At 40.2% G+C, this 16,402-nt stretch overlaps 2 protein-coding genes and 1 pseudogene across 2 annotated transcripts in view; all 3 read right to left on the reverse strand.

Annotated features, from left to right (window-relative positions):
• The window catches only part of LOC122133921 (SH2 domain-containing protein 4A-like), a 956,524-nt gene that overhangs the window by 600,024 nt on the left and 340,098 nt on the right, over positions 1-16,402 (reverse strand). The window lies entirely within an intron of this gene.
• Positions 1-16,402, reverse strand: part of LOC109066939 (sorting nexin-25) — an 825,452-nt gene that overhangs the window by 177,076 nt on the left and 631,974 nt on the right. The window lies entirely within an intron of this gene.
• Positions 13,427-15,966, reverse strand: LOC122147575 (annotated as a pseudogene).

The raw sequence follows: 16,402 nt of genomic DNA on the forward strand, positions 1-16,402 counted from the left end.
TAAGCAGGTGAAGGGACTTCTCTCAGTTGTGTATATTTGTGGGTGTGACTGCTCCACCTGCTGGTACCTCAGCAAACAGTCTGTTCTCCGCCCTCTGTTGGGGATTGGCCTGCAGACAGAAGCATTGTTTGGTTCAGATGTTGCTATATGTGACATGACTCGACCGGAAAGGCTGTGGAAATACGTTTCCTCATCTAACCTGCATACCTGATCCATCATTCTGCATGTGCACAGAGGTCATTCATCCTGCGGGCAAGTTCATTCATGCCTGCGCTTCTTGATGTCATCCCCGGAATGTGCCCAAATATGGTCTGTCCTTCAAAGCAGAACAAGGTACATGACAAAGTTAACATTTCTGCTCTGTTTATGAGTATGTGAGTAATGAGCTATTATGTAGCAATAGCATTTACTCACCTGACAAGGGCAACTAAACTCCTCTAAGGTTCTGCTTCCTTTTGGTTATTTTGTCTGAAAAAAAAAAATCAAGGTGAGTAAACCTACAAAAATGTAAGGGACACCCCCATCTGCAGCAATCTGAGGTTAAAGGGATACTCCACCCCAAAATGAAAATTTTGTCATTAATCACTTACCCCCATGTCGTTCCAAACCCATAAAAGCTCATCTTCGAAACACAACTTAAGATATTTTGGATGAAAACCTGGAGGCTTGAGTCTGTCCCATAGACTGCCAAGTAAATAACAGTGTCAAGGTCCATAAAAGGTATGAAAGTCGTCGTCAGAATACTCCATCTGCCATCAGATGTGCAATCTGGGTTATATGAATGGGACAGTCTCAAGCCTCCAGGTTTTCATCCAAAATATCTTAAATTGTGTTCCGAAGACAAACGGAGCTTTTACGGGTTTGGAACGACATGGGGGTAAGTGATTAATGACAAAAAAAAAAAAAAATCATTTTGGGGTGGAGTATCCCTTTAAGAGCCATGCTGAAAGGGTCAGCTGTGATAAGGGTTAATCCTTAATCTTACCTGGATGAAATTTAGACCTTTATCTCGGTCAGAACTTAATTTAAAAACATACATTTTTATATGTGGGATAAATAATTCCTACTAAGATTTGAGCAAATACACCACGTGATTATGCAGTAAAAAATTGTTTGTGAAAAAATTAATTGTGAATAAATTGGAGTACACTTTACAAAAAAAATAAATAAATAAAAACTACTATACCTACTACTATTACAAATTTTCACTTTTAATTCAATGTGACTTGTTTCTTTGTAATTGTAAAATTTACTACCAATTTCTGAGTGAAAATTGTTTGAAAGTAAATCCAGTTCTAAATCCAATTCAATTCTAAATTTTGCCCAACCCTGATTTATAATCAGCCAGTCATTATCACACACAAACCTACAGGAAGATGATGAATGGCCATATGTTCGACATTAACCCTATGTAATGTGAAATGGCTTGTATATTTAAGTTGTTGCATCTATAAATCCTTAATCTGACTCATCATAGAACAGCACATGAGGACATGTTTATGGTAAAGATTAGTACTTGCCCAAAGACACTCTTGTTTTAATTTCCACACTACTCCGCTTGGCAGTCTGCTCAGTGGGTCCTGAATGACTGAAATCATGGGCAGACTTGAATATCTTTGTGTTTTCGGTCAAACACCCAACAAACAGAGTCAAAGCCCTCTCAAAACTGTCTGCCTACACACAGACATTTCCATCAGCCTATCTTACAGTATGATCAGACAAGTCAGGAAATCAAATTCAGTCATTTACGGGTGCGGCTGTAATTTGGGAGTAGAGACTAGACTTAACTGTTTGCCTGCATAAGTGGAAACATTTCCATAGAACGTCACAGCTATCACCATGGTGGTCCATTATGTCATATCATCCATATTGAACACCCAAATAAAAGAAACACCCAGAATAGTTCACACCAGTCAAAACATGCGCTGCTTGTATTATTCAGATAACAGAATGATCCCAGAGTTGATGTAAATGAACAAAAAATTGGCCATATTATCTATTTACAAATAGATCTAACTGAATAATGACTTATTAGAATGGCTATTGCATTCGGCTAGTATTTGTTTCTTTCTATTACAAAAAGCACATCATATCACACTCATTCACATCCTTAAAAGAAGGCATTAGACAGATGGACAAGTTTTATTAGACCTTGTCCACTAGATGTCGTCCAGAGATAAAATGAGAGCCCAGCAATGGCCCTAAACTCTAAGTGGGTCAGCTTCTATTTTGTTGTGACTAGCAAATGTGGTTTTTCAAAGCTGGATACAATGTGATTTACTAAAATGGAAACTCTTCTTTTACCTCTGGGCTTAATAATGTTGCACAAAATTTGTTGTGACAAAAAGAAAAGATATGTTGTAGGCATACATTTCTAATATGTGATAATATATTTATTATCACATATTACAGTAGTTAAAGTATACAGATTTATGCTTTACGGTTACTGAAATAGGTCATATATTGCAGCTAACATTAATTGAGGGGGGAAAAACACACTGAGACTTGGATTCTGTAGACAGTTTTCTTTAATGGGATATATCCATGTGTAAAAAATAGCAAATGGCAATCTTCTGATGATAGAAAATATGTCTGTGATTTTAATACCAATGAACTGGTGGATTTTGCTCATCCACATTCTTTAGATTTACCCAAATGTACAGCATCTACTTGCTTGACCCAGTGCACATCAAAGGTGTTGCACAAACCAATTGCATCATGTCAAATTACGTACTCCATGTATTTGATAAATAATGTCACTTATAAGTGAAAACGCCAAACACACTACTGATTCAAAATAAATTCTTTCAGAAATATATAACTATTAAGGGTATTCAAGGAAGACATGGTTTGTTAAACCCTGATAGCTATTGCAAGATAAGGCCTACCATTGCATAAGCTTGGCCTATGCAAGAAAAGTGAAGGACTTGTCCAAATGATATACTGAAATTACATCAGACAGTGGCAACTGTGATATGTCAAATGTCAGAAAAAAGCAAGACTGAAAACTGAAAAGAAAAAAAAAGCAGAAATTACAACTTTTCAACATTAAACACATTGTCTTTCACATTAATTGTTTAAATAAAAATGAGCAGAAATTACAACGTTTCAATCTTAGTCTTATAACTGAGAACCTAAATATACATACTAAACATTTATATCCCACATAAACCAAAAAAACTAAAAACCACAACAAACTACAAAAGAAAACAAACCAAAACAGACCACATGTAACCTTTTTTCATGCTCTTCTTCCCCCTGAAGGAGGCATGCTTGATGGCTTGTGGTAGCAGTCTGAAGGGGTTGAATTTGGGCTTGCATTCATCCCAGTGGGGATGTAATACATGCTTTCTAAATAACTTTGATCCAGCAATGAATGGCCTTTTGGTTCATTTTTTGGCATCTGGCTTGCAGGACTTCCATACCTTAAGGAAGTCTGGTGAAGTGTGGTGGGGACAGGAGGTGGCTCTGGATGGCGAACTTGCTGGGCACTACCTGAGATTGCTGGGTAAGATGGCACAGTATAAGGCAGGTACTGTGGTGCATACAACCCAGGACTATGCAAAGAGGAGTAGGGTGGTGCGGCTGGTGGATACAGCCCCGAATGGGACATTGCCTGCTGTGGTATGAGAACTTCCACATACTGGCCCAATTCAGGATCAAACAACATTTTTCTGAGTGGTTGCATTGGTACGTCAATGTAGAAGTATTTCCCAGTCTCAGGATCAAGAAGGACACGACGAGAACCTTGGCCACAGCTGAGCCCAGTCGCATTCTCTGGATACAATACACCAGCTCCCCCTGGACCTTCATTTGCATAATCATGGCCAAAAGATTGTGGCAAATCTTGGGGATTAAACAACTGAGGCCTGGGATCCACAGTAGACATGTTAGCTGAATGAGAATACGCATGATAGGGAGATGGACCTGCTGCTTGAGGTGAAGGATGATTAGCTGGGCGTCTATCTGCATGCAACCCAGAAGTTGGTGGTTGGTCATCACCATAGGATTGTGAGTTTGAGACAGGGCAAGCTCGTGGGTTGTGCAGAGGCTGAACCAAAGCTGAGGCATGGGGTATTGTGGTATTGGAGACTGGCAGACTATCTGGTCTGCACTGATGAGGACGAACTTGAGCTTGCGGAGGAGCTCCGGGACAGATAAGGACTTGGCCTGGAGACTGAGAAGCTGCTGGTACCCGTTCCTGTGGACTGTGGTGGGGGTGTCCTTGATGTAAATGTGAACTTGGTGTACAGGAGCAAGAAGATTGCTTTGTGGTTGAATGATACCGGCATGACCTATGGGGGGGTAAGTCTGATAGCCGTAGTGGGCTGAAACTCTCTCGCTCATCATAGCTGGGAGGATCATCTGAAGCGTAGAATAGATACTCATCTGTGTGAAAACGATTGTTAGAGCTTTCACTCTTCACACAATCAGTTTTGCCAACGCCATCTGGTCCTGATGGGTTAGAAGTAAAGGAACTATCTAGCATTGACTGGTCTTGACTGAATGATGGGCTTTGCTGCTGGCAAGTGCTGGTTGTTTGCAAGATAGCAGAAGACTGCTGTTGATCCAGACTGGCCAATGTCTTTGTGGTGGATTTTTGCACCACACTTGGAGTTGTTGTGACTTGGATGGATGGTTGTTTGTAGCTTGATACAGCTGATACAGCCAGTCTTTTTGTATCTCTTGATGAAGTCTCGTTTGGTTGATCCTTGTGTATTACTGTTAATGGTGTTTCATTTTTCGTTGATTCACTATTTAACATGGTTTGCTGTTTAATAACAGATGATGCTTGAGTATCTGCTTTTGATGGGTCACTTGACACTGACGTAACTTCTGCAGATGACTGTTTATAGCTGGGTTTTGGTGGTACAAGCGGCTTTAGTCTATCAGTGGATATTGACCTCACTTGTATGGGTAACTCAATCTCTTTTGATGCATTCACTGGTGTGGCATTATTTTTTGTACTACTTGAAAAAGACCTCACCTGTGGCTTGCCAGATGTTGCTAAATAAGTTGGAATTTGTGCTATAGTTGTGGTGGCAGTTATTTTCTTTTTTTCTTGTTCCTTTGTTGAAGATTTTTCTGTCAGTGTTCCCTTGGGACTCTCACTCGGTTGGGATGTTCTTGATGAATTGTTCACAAGAGCTGTTGGATTGCAAGGCAATGATGTAATTTCTGCCTTTACCTGTCCTTCACTTGAAATGCTTTCTGATAAACAGGCCTGTACAGGTACCTCAAGCCTGTTGACATGTTTAGCTGTAGCACTTGCAGATTCAGTGAGAACATCACATACTCCAATATCAGCCTGCATCCCTTTTTCTTTCAGTAGCATGGATACAGAGTGGCTGCTGCTTGCAGCTTTCATTTGAGTAGAGTCAAGCACTGTTGGGGCAACGGACTTTGTCTTGGATGTGCAATCCGGAAGAACCACCAATGCAGAAACTTCGCGCTCCTTACTTGGGGGTCTAGGGGGCATCTTAGAACTCTGATCACAGTGAATGTAAGATCTCTTAGTGATACTTTCCGATTCTGGTAATCCACCTGTAGTTGTAGAGTTAGAATATGGGAATTTTTGTTGTGACTCAGTCTTTGGTGAAGAGACTTTGGATGTTATTTCAGTGATGTCAGCATCTCTTCTCGTCTCTGCGCACTCCCATGGTTGTGATATTTTTGATATGTCTACAGGTTGTTTTTCACCAAGACAGTGGATTGCTTTGCTGCCTGATGTTTGTTTGTCCTTCCAACTGATGGCTGTACATTCAATTTGCAAGGCTGGAGAAGCTTGTGGTGGCTTCTCTCTTTTCTCTTGACCGACCATGTCTTCTGCAGTAGAGGTTGAATTTGATGCTTTGAAAGACAGGTTGTATGTGTTTTTTACCAACTTCCTCACATCCCTAACTCTATGTATAACAGATTTTTTGTTTCTGTCATCGTCTTCTGTCTCTGTGACTTTGGTAGATCTGGTGCTTATATCTTCTGCAGCATTCTCTATTGTCTGAGATTCAGACATTTCTCTGGACTGTTCCAAGTCAGGGGACAGAGACACTTTTAGAGAAGATGTCTTTTTTTGTTTGATAGAAGAAGGTTTCAAAGTTATTTCTGGGGTTTTTGACATAAATACACTCTTTCCAGCCAGCTGTTCCTGGTTTCCCGGTGTCATCTGGCACTTTTTTATGTCTCGGCTTGTCATTCTGCTTGGCATGCTAATTGCTGGTGTAGCAACAGCAGGACTTGTATTCCTGATATTGGCATTTGCTGACTCAATATTGTACTTCTCTTCAAGGTTGCTACCTCCCCCTTCTTTCCCATCACTCTTGCAGTTTTGGATTTTGTCATCAACTTTTGGAGGGGCCAATATAGGCTTTGCTTCTTCCCTTGTAATGTTGCAAGCTACCTGAGCTTCCCCAGTGTTAAAGAATGCAGGTCTTAAGAGTGGTTTTGGAGGAACTTTTGGAGCACACTTCTTCGGCTGACGATGTGAAATTCTCTCCTCTCCGACAGCAAAATCTTCAGATGAAAGAGTACACTGGGAATGTAGACTAGAGCTTAAACTATGTTTCTCCATGGTACTTGGTACACCACAAAAAGAGCCGGGGCTGACATCAGGATGTTTGTTTTTATCTGCAGATCGACCTGGATCTGTACTTTTTGGTGTCTCTTTCTGCACATCCTGCATTTTCTTTGACAACACACTCTTGATAATGCAAGATGCCATTTGTGTCTTAGGGGAGCCATCATCTAAAGACACAGACTTCTGCAGTGTCTTTTTCCTTTCATTCTGTGGTGAATCTGGCACCTCCTTGGAAACTTCCTTTTGCACAAATGCTGGTGTGCTATGTTGACGAACAAATGTGTCTTTTGAGCGTCTATGTGTGGATGGTGAATTCAGTATATTTTCAGTGTTTCCTTTATATTTTGATTCATCTGTGTTCCGCCTTAACAGCTGGATCTGCCTTTTAGGCACTGTCCTCTTTCCTCTACTGGACTCTTCCCGGCTCTCTAATGCAACGTCCACACACTCAAAACTCCCTATTTCAAAGTGTTTGTTTGGGTCCAGGCCATCACGGGGAAGAAAAGATGAGCCATCGTTTTCATGTAACGCTGAGCCAAGTAAGTCTGCGTATGTCATCCATGCAACAGCACCAGGGCTGTCTACGGTCGAAGCCTGTGAAACATTTGTAGATGACCTGTGGCTTGAATTGTACACATCCAAATAATCCACTTGAGGGCTAGATAGGCTTCTGAAGGCTGGATCTGTAAACCATTTTACTTCATTGTCTACTTCATCAAATTCACTTCCCATGCTGGAGGTTTTACCAGTACATTCAGGAGAAAGAAAGCCTGCACTGCTGTATTTACCCTGGGCAGCTGAATGGAGCCTCCTGGCGCCAACCTTATTCTCTTGTTGTGAGCCCTGAGCTCTGAGCTGACTCTGTTGCTGCAGAGTTGTTGGGTGCGACTCAAAATAACAGCGAGCTGGAATTCCTGACTTTGGGTCTTGACTTGAGCGAGCTGGGCTGTGGCCTGCAGGCCCTTTTCTATTCCTGACCCTGAATGACAGCTCAACCTGTTCCCCTCTGTAACTACTCTCTCCCATAGTATCCTTCCCCTCTCCCTCCTTCTTTCCACTCTCTTCCTTTTCCCTGCATGGCTGCCTGTCAAATTCACCACCATTGTCCCTACTGATAACCCCATGGCTATCTCTTAATGCTATAGGCACTTGACTAAGCCTCTTGTTACTGTCTGGGGAATAATTTTTCAACATTTCTGTTCCCTTGCTGCTATCAGAAACCTCAACATGGCATTGTTTCTTCTCTATAGATGCTATTGGTTTCGGCACAGATGCGGTCCATGGACTTGTGGAAGTTAATGTTCCACAGACAGTTAAATCAGTTGTGTTATCAGTGACAATTTCTTGATTTTTCTCAATTTTTACTGTGGACAATCCAGAATCTGAGGTTTTAGAGATTGAAGCTTGCAAGATCTGCATTTGGCTAAGAACTGGTGGTCCACTGCCTTTACATTCGTTCGGGACAGATGCAATGCTTTTGGGAGTCTTTGTGTCAGCAAGGTCATCAAAACAATTAAAACAGTCTATTGGGTTAGAGAAAGGATGATTCATTCTATCACAGATTATGGATAAAGTCTGATTTTCTGCCTTTTCAAGAGTGATGGAAGACTCAGGTTTGAGATAAGGGATTTGTGCTGTGTGTTTGGTATGGTCTGATGCAGCTGATGAGGGCCTTGATCTACTCTCTGGTGTTGACAAAAAATTCCTTGAGCTAGGTAAGACAGAGGTGTCATTTCCAAAAATATAGTTGGAAGTTTCAGAGGAGTTGCCACAGACATTTGTCTCTACTGCAGGTGATTGTGCTAAACCTTCAGATTGTGTAACGCTATATGTGATGCCAGGGGATTTTGTATTTTGTGGCAGAACACTATATGATATTGTTTTGATTTCAGGTGAGCAGGTGACTGATCTCAATTCCAGTGAAGGGGCTGGGGAATTGGGCTCTGGTGTAAGGTAATTTTCTCTGCTGTTTGGAGTGGAGGTAATGCTCCTTAACACAGGTGTGGAATTTCCACAGCTTGTTGGTGTTGCTGTATAATCAGGTCTTGTGATGGCAGGGGAGGATAGAAGGTCATCAGGTTCCACTGAAAAAAGCATTCTCTTATGTGTAGGTGATGGGCTGATGGTATAACCCATCAGTGAGTGAATTATTTCAGGTTCTGGTGAGTGAGCTGAAACGGAGTGATCAGAAGAGGAGCAGATGTCACTGTAATCAATCCTTGTGACCTCAGGGAAGGATGGTGAGTCTTCAGGTTCAACAGAATAAACAATTTTCTCACATGTAGGTGATGGGCTGATGGTGTAACCCACAGGGGAGTGAATCGGTACTGGTTCTGGTGAGTGAGCAGGTGCTGAGTGCTCAGAAGAAGAGCAGGTTTCATTGATCACAGGTGATACAGGGGAGGATGGTGAGTCTTCAGGTTCAACTGAATAAACAATCTTCTCACATGTAGGTGATGGGCTGATGGTGTAACCCACAGGGGAGTGAATCAGTACTGATTCTGGTGAGTGAGCAGGTGCTGAGTGCTCAGAAGAAGAGTAGGTTTCATTGATCTCAGGTGATACAGGGGAGGATGGTGAGTCTTCAGGTTCAACTGAATAAACAATTTTCTCACATGTAGGTGATGGGCTGATGGTGTAACCCACAGGGGAGTGAATCAGTACTGAATCTGGTGAGTGAGCAGGTGCTGAGTGCTCAGAAGAAGAGCAGGTTTCATTGATCTCAGGTGATACAGGGGAGGATGGTGAGTCTTCAGGTTCAACTGAATAAACAATTTTCTCACATGTAGGTGATGGGCTGATGGTGTAACCCACAGGGGAGTGAATCAGTACTGGTTCTGGTGAGTGAGCAGGTGCTGAGTGCTCAGAAGAAGAGCAGGTTTCATTGATCTCAGGTGATACAGGGGAGGATGGTGAGTCTTCAGGTTCAACTGAATAAACAATCTTCTCACATGTAGGTGATGGGCTGATGGTGTAACCCACAGGGGAGTGAATCAGTACTGATTCTGGTGAGTGAGCAGGTGCTGAGTGCTCAGAAGAAGAGCAGGTTTTCATTGATCTCAGGTGAATACAGGGGAGGATGGTGAGTCTTCAGGTTCAACTGAATAAACAATTTTCTCACATGTAGGTGATGGGCTGATGGTGTAACCCACAGGGGAGTGAATCAGTACTGGTTCTGGTGAGTGAGCAGGTGCTGAGTGCTCAGAAGAAGAGCAGGTTTCATTGATCTCAGGTGATACAGGGGAGGATGGTGAGTCCTCAGGTTCAATTGAAGAAACAATTTTCTCACATCTAGTTGATGGGCTGTTGGTGTAACCCACAGGGGAATTAATCAGTACAGGTTCTGGTGAGTGAACAGTTGCTAAGTGCTCAGGGGAAGAGCAGGTTTCATTGATCTCAGTTGATACAGGGGAGGATGGGGAGTCCTCAGGTTCAATTGAAGAAACAATTTTCTGACATGTAGGTGATGGGCTGGTGGTGTAACCCACAGGGGAATTAATCAGTACAGGTTCTGGTGAGTGAGCAGGTGCTGAGTGTTTAGGAGAAGAGCAGGTTTCATTGATCTCAGGTGATTCCAGTCTTTCTCTAACATCTATGGGTGAACATACCATTCCTCTTGTTTCAGTAGAAATGGCAGACACAGTTAGAGAATCTATTTCCACATTATCACTGGTAGGAAGTGTAGATACAGATAAAGAAGCACCATATGTGTCCTCCAAGTTTGGAGACTCTGATGCATGCCTAACTTGAGTTGGACACAAATTCAGCACCTCAGGTGAAGATCTACCTGCAGGTGTGGAGGTAGTTTCCCTGCTTACAGGTGAGGTGGAGTTTAATCTGGGCTCTTGCATGACACTGGGTATGGGCAGAAAATTAATATCTCTGTCTGAAGGTGAAGTAGACATTTCCTGCATAGGGCTGCAATCTGTTGGAGCAGGGTTTGACAGTTCTAATGCAGAGTCACTGTTCACTATCCCTTGTGCAAAGAGAATGTTTTGCTCTTGTGGACTTCGATAGTTCATACTCTCTTTTTTCTCAGAATACATCACATTATTTTGTTCAAGTGGATACCCTGCGAAGGATTCACAGTCTGATTCAAATATTTGCTTATCTAAAAATGGGTTTGTACTTTTATGTTGAGGTGTTTTAATAATTCCTTCTTGCTCAAAAATTGCAGGTTCTTTCTCTTCTGAAGAGCAGGATGAAGTATTAGAAGGTCCATTTGCTGGATTAATCAGGGTAGCAGCTGTTGTTGAGTTCACATACTGTGGTTCAGATGCATTTGTGATTGCTGTTTCATTCACTGGGGCATTATCCACTGACACTTGTGGTTCTTCCCAGTTATTTGTATGTGAAAGGTCATTAGCATTGACTTTTGATGCAGGTGGTGTGCAGTCTAGTGGTTTAAGTCCATTATTGGAATCAGACAAGATGGTTGATTCACCTGGGGGTGAACGTGATTCCCTGGTTTCAAATGTGGAAAAATTCTGGATATTTTCTGGAGAAGGTGTGTTGTAAGTGACTTCAGTGTTGTCGCTTAAGTCAGATCCATTGGCAGTGTGATAGGATCCTGAAGAGTCATTGGCATCATCTGCTGGAAAAGACTGATCCACTTCTCTCCTGATAAATGCGGCAGAGGCTGGGCTACTGGAAAGTGATGGAGACTCGCAGTCATCCACAAAAATGTCACACAGGCATGTTGTTTCAGATATGGCATTACGATGGCTAGGGATTGAAGTGATGTCAAAGATCTCCACACGATTTGGCCCTTCATGATTCTGCAGGTTGAACGTGTGTGGAGCACTGCGAAGAAACAAGTAGCTATCTCCCTCTAGAACCCAGCGTTCCATTTCTTCACTTCAGATACCACAGACATTGGGTTGTCACTTTTATAAATGCCTAAACTCAAAAGAAACAAACATGAAAACTTAAGAATTAAATAATTCTCATGACAAATCTTAAGAAGTCTATAGAAAATGTTTTCTTGTAGATTTATACAAAGATTCTAAAAGCAAGTATATTAGAAAGTAGTGACTTTAAACAAATTTCTCTTCCAAAGTACAGTGTGCTTATACAAAACTGTACTTAATAACAGTAAACAGTATTACTTATAAGATTAGAGGATTACTCTTATGACCACTGACAGACATAACTCAATGCAAAACTACTGATGCAAAAATATATACAGTAACTTTGCCAGTGTAAACATTTTATAACATACATGCAGATATCAAAGTTCACAAGTCATCAGATATGATACTTGCCTTTTTCTGCTGTTTTCCATATGGCCAGTTTGAATGAAACTGCCCCTTCAGAGAGCATTCACAGGGGACAGTTATTCAGTATACCATAAGCTGTGAATGAGGCTCCAACAGGGGTTACAGGTTTCCAAGTGCCAAACTGACCATTCACCAAAACAGGCCACTCAGTGCACAGATATGTCCAGCCCCTCAAGCTTAGTCCAAAAAAATGCTACGACTCCTGTACCGTTGGTTCTGTCTGAGCTCACAGTGCCCATCTATTTCAAACTTTAATTGACACCGCTTTTTAAAAAAGAGACACAAGCATGCACAAAAAAAGTACAGGATGAACCTGACCTGAAGCTTTTTTAATCATGCTTGGACATAGGTGCATTACTCCGCCAAGCTTAATAGGGTGTTACAGCTAGGAGCAGGTGCTGTGATAGGATAGACGGAGTCTGTGAATGGAATCTGACATACTAGGCCGAGACAGTCACAGGGGCTCACTAATTTTAGACCTTCTATCAGGGGAAACTTTGCTTTGACAGGCTGCCTAGAGACGACAGAGGACACAAAATGACAGTTTTACAAAGTACACACCAATTGAACTTTAGTATTAGACTGCAACATCCAGCTCTTGGAAACTCTTCCTTACACCTAAAGAGACTGTAAATGAGGACTACAGCATAAGTAATTCATCCTGAAGAGCTGCAATTGGTTTTTTTAAACTTAAGTTTGGGAAAGTGATTCTTTGCTTTGAGCTTGAAAATGCTGCCAATTAAAAAATATTTATTTAAATTAAAATTTAGTTAAAAAGATTGCATAAAAACATAAGTGATTTAACCTATTGACCACTTGAACTTGTGACATTAGTTATCTTCTTTCCATATTTCACTGCCCTTTGTTCAGTGCATCAAAGTATATTTGTTTCATGTGGTTACAATCAAGTCCATCGTCTTATAGGGAAAGAATGCCGAGCACTTCTGCTATGCAGGGATTCAGTGTTCACACCACACTACCGACAGAAATCCAAAAGCACAGCAGCTTGACAATACCAAGAATAGGTCTTTGATCAGCTAATGGACAGTCAAAACAGAATTTTGAATGACCATGAATTAAAGCTAGAGAACTGCATTCTCATGGAGCCACCTGACATTTAGTCCCTTTGACTGAATTGTGTTGTGCTTTTTCAAAACACAAACAGGATTAATTGCACAGAAGCCAGCCAAAAAAAAAAAAAAAAAAACACCTTTGCATGTTATGTGTCTCCAGCACACTGTACATAAATATGCTTGCAGAAATCCCCCGGCAGACACATGACACATTTCTATCTTGAGCTCAGTGTATTTAGATATTCTATTTTTTGACAAATATGCAGTGGGTAGAAACTGCCCCACAAATAAAACCGGCTTAGGAGGTCACTTGACAATTTGTATACAAAACACAGCGTAACCTTTTAGATACACCACTGACTCCATAATATATGTAGTTCAGGAAATTCTGATTTTGTCCTTGTTTGGAGATAAAAGACTGTCTACCTGAAAAAAATAATTGCATAGTAAAAAGTGCATTTCAATGCATTGATTCAAATACTGCACTGCAATTATTACTAAATTATAATTTCCTGGATAACATCATGACTCAATCTAACAAAGCAGATAAGCTCACACATTTCCAACTGCACAGCAGTTTTATATGAGGTTAAAGGCACAAAAAAGACAACCAGTCCTTGTCTTCCCATAAATCCTTCCCAAAGTCATTAATGGGTGTACATAATCTCAGTTATTTCAATTTCTATCTTTTTTATGTCAGAGTATAATCAATCCTGTTTATAAATAATATGGCCTAATTAAAAAAAAAAAAAATTTATTTAGAAGATATTAATTCTTCAAAACAGATCTTCCACTTTAATGCATTTGAAAGTCCAATGTTCATCTCCAGTTTTTTGTTTTAAGTTCAGAAGGAGATCCTCTTCAACAGCTAATGTAGTTCAATTTCACAAGCTGAAAGGAAGAAAAAAAACAATATCCTTTTAAAACCCTTAAAAACCAATTAAAACCAAACTATAACCAATCTATACCAAATAAAAGTAAAATACATTAAAGTCATGTTACAGACATAAATAAATCAATCTCTCTAAATTAGGAGTTCGGTAAAACTTGATGAGCTGGCTGTGAAAGTGACCCACGTGAGGTTTTTAGTCTTTGTGCTCGATAGAAATAGCACGGCGGTAACATCCCAGCAGCATCTCCAGGGGTCAAGAGTACGCCATTCTCCGACCAAAAAATTGAATCCCACCTGAACATCCACCAGAGTGAACATTAGCACTTCAGCACTAACATTGTTATTTACTCAACTTAAAATAGCTTTTTATGATTTCTTGATACCTGAAATAGCTTTTGCAACATCAATGTACACAGCCCGATCACAACTCTGTCTCATACCTAAAAACAGAAAAGGCCATTTGCATCATTAAATAATCAATTTATATACTAAAATTACATTTAAAAATCATATTTGCATTTTCTGTACACATAGTCTTGGTCTGGACTGCTTTCTGCTATCCTAATTGTACCAATTAAATAAATAAATATTTATTTATAACTCTCATGAAATAAAAACCTCTAGAAATTAATTTAATCTGCATGTTATTCACCACTGATGACTCTGCCATCACCAGGAAGCGCGGGTGCCAGGTGTATGTGAGTTTTGTTCATTCTGCTGATGCCCTGACTGTGTATAGAGGGCCAGTGTTTCATATATGAGCCATGAACAGCTTCTCTTGGATAGTCTGGATCATCAAGTGCTACTGCTCTCAACTCCAGATCTGTAACCTAGAAGAGACACACTGTGTAAAAACATCTATCAGCTTATGCAGACTTGTCAAGCAATTGCTCCAGTGACCATCTCCAATTGTTTAAAACCTATTTCTAAAATTAAGATTGTAGACTTTGCATGACCTCTGAACCAAACTGACCTGCACTGAGTGACCCTGATTGGCTCGTATCTGAAGACGACCATCCTCAGGATGGTGGCAAAGCTTGAATCTCTGTTTGTCGTTGGTGGCCACCACTCGCTCCACATCCTCCAGTGAAAACGAGTGGAACTGCTTATGAGCGAGAAGTTCCTCCACAAATACAAAGCCATCTGTGGACAAGACCACGTAATTACAGACAGAAAACAGGGATGATAAAAAAAAAAAAACTAAATCCAAGGAATTTTTACTTCTGAATGAATCCTTTGTTTTCTTGTCAAAAAACAACAATAATCATCCTCCGCTCACATTAAATACCTACATAACAATTTTGTAAGCAGACAGGGTGGGTGTTCTCATGTGGGTGTACAATCATCATAATCAATCCCACATCATCTCTCACCCGATTTCATCTGCAGAGCCATCTTACTGGCACCGTGGCGTAATGCATAAGACAGAGATTTAGACAGACGCTCGTCTCTGCTCTGAAAGACGCAAAATAGAAATAAAATTCATAAATGTGCACAGATCAAAATATAAAAAAACAACAACAACAAAATTTACACTTGTTAAATAAGAACTTATATTAAATAATTACGGTAAAATTGTGATTTACCATAGTAAATGTTTGTGTAAAAGTAATAAATTCGACTCTTCACTTCGGTTTCCTCGCCCTCCTCAGTCAGTCCATTTGCGACACACTTGTGATTGTATCATTCACCGACACAGAGCTATCAGATACATGCAGTTTGATTCGTGTAATTCTTTACATCTACATCTTTAAACAACTAACAACCATTTAACTTGGGTTATATGCGGAGAGTATATTAAAGACCCAACTCCTCTGTGTGATCAGTTCGTTTTATTGCCTTCTGGGAGGCGATTTTTAATGCCTAGAGCAAAGACAAATATTTATAAAAGATCTTTTGTACCTTCTGCAATCGGATTTATTAATCAAAAAGGTATGTGATTTAGTATAATGGTATTTATGTGTTTTGTAATGTGTTTGTAAGTGTGTTTGGTTTTGGCTGGTGTGGTCAAAGACAAATTTAAACCATGCAATAAAGGTGTATTGTATTGTTATTTATCTATACGAATACTGTACATTTCAACTCCTTTCCAAACACTTTCGTTGCAGAAATTCCCGTGTCAACAGGAAGAGAGAAAAAAGTGAGAGAGGCATTAGCATCCAGCGGCCAGAAGGGCGCAGTAAAGACTTAATTTTATAATTTCTAAAACATTTTACACCATCTAGCGGTGGTAAATGCACTGAGTCATGATTTTATTATTTATGTGTGTGTGTGTGTGTGTGTGTGTGTGTGTGTGTGTGTGTGTGTGTGTGTGTGTGTGTGGTGTATATATATATATATATATATATACATATATTTTTTTCTTTTTTCTTTTTTGATGAGGTGTAAACTAGCGATAAATCATTAATAAAACATCAATAAATATAACATTAAATAAAACCTTTTTTTTCCTTTCGTTACCGCCCTACAACTTAAAAAAAAAGTTTTCTTTCGTAATCAATAAATGTTGAGAATGACAAGCAAATTATTATTATTATTACTATTATTATTATTAAACCAAACTATGCTCCACCCCCACACAGAG

Source organism: Cyprinus carpio, chromosome A14 (genome assembly GCF_018340385.1).
Source record: "Cyprinus carpio isolate SPL01 chromosome A14, ASM1834038v1, whole genome shotgun sequence".
NCBI lineage: Eukaryota > Metazoa > Chordata > Actinopteri > Cypriniformes > Cyprinidae > Cyprinus > Cyprinus carpio.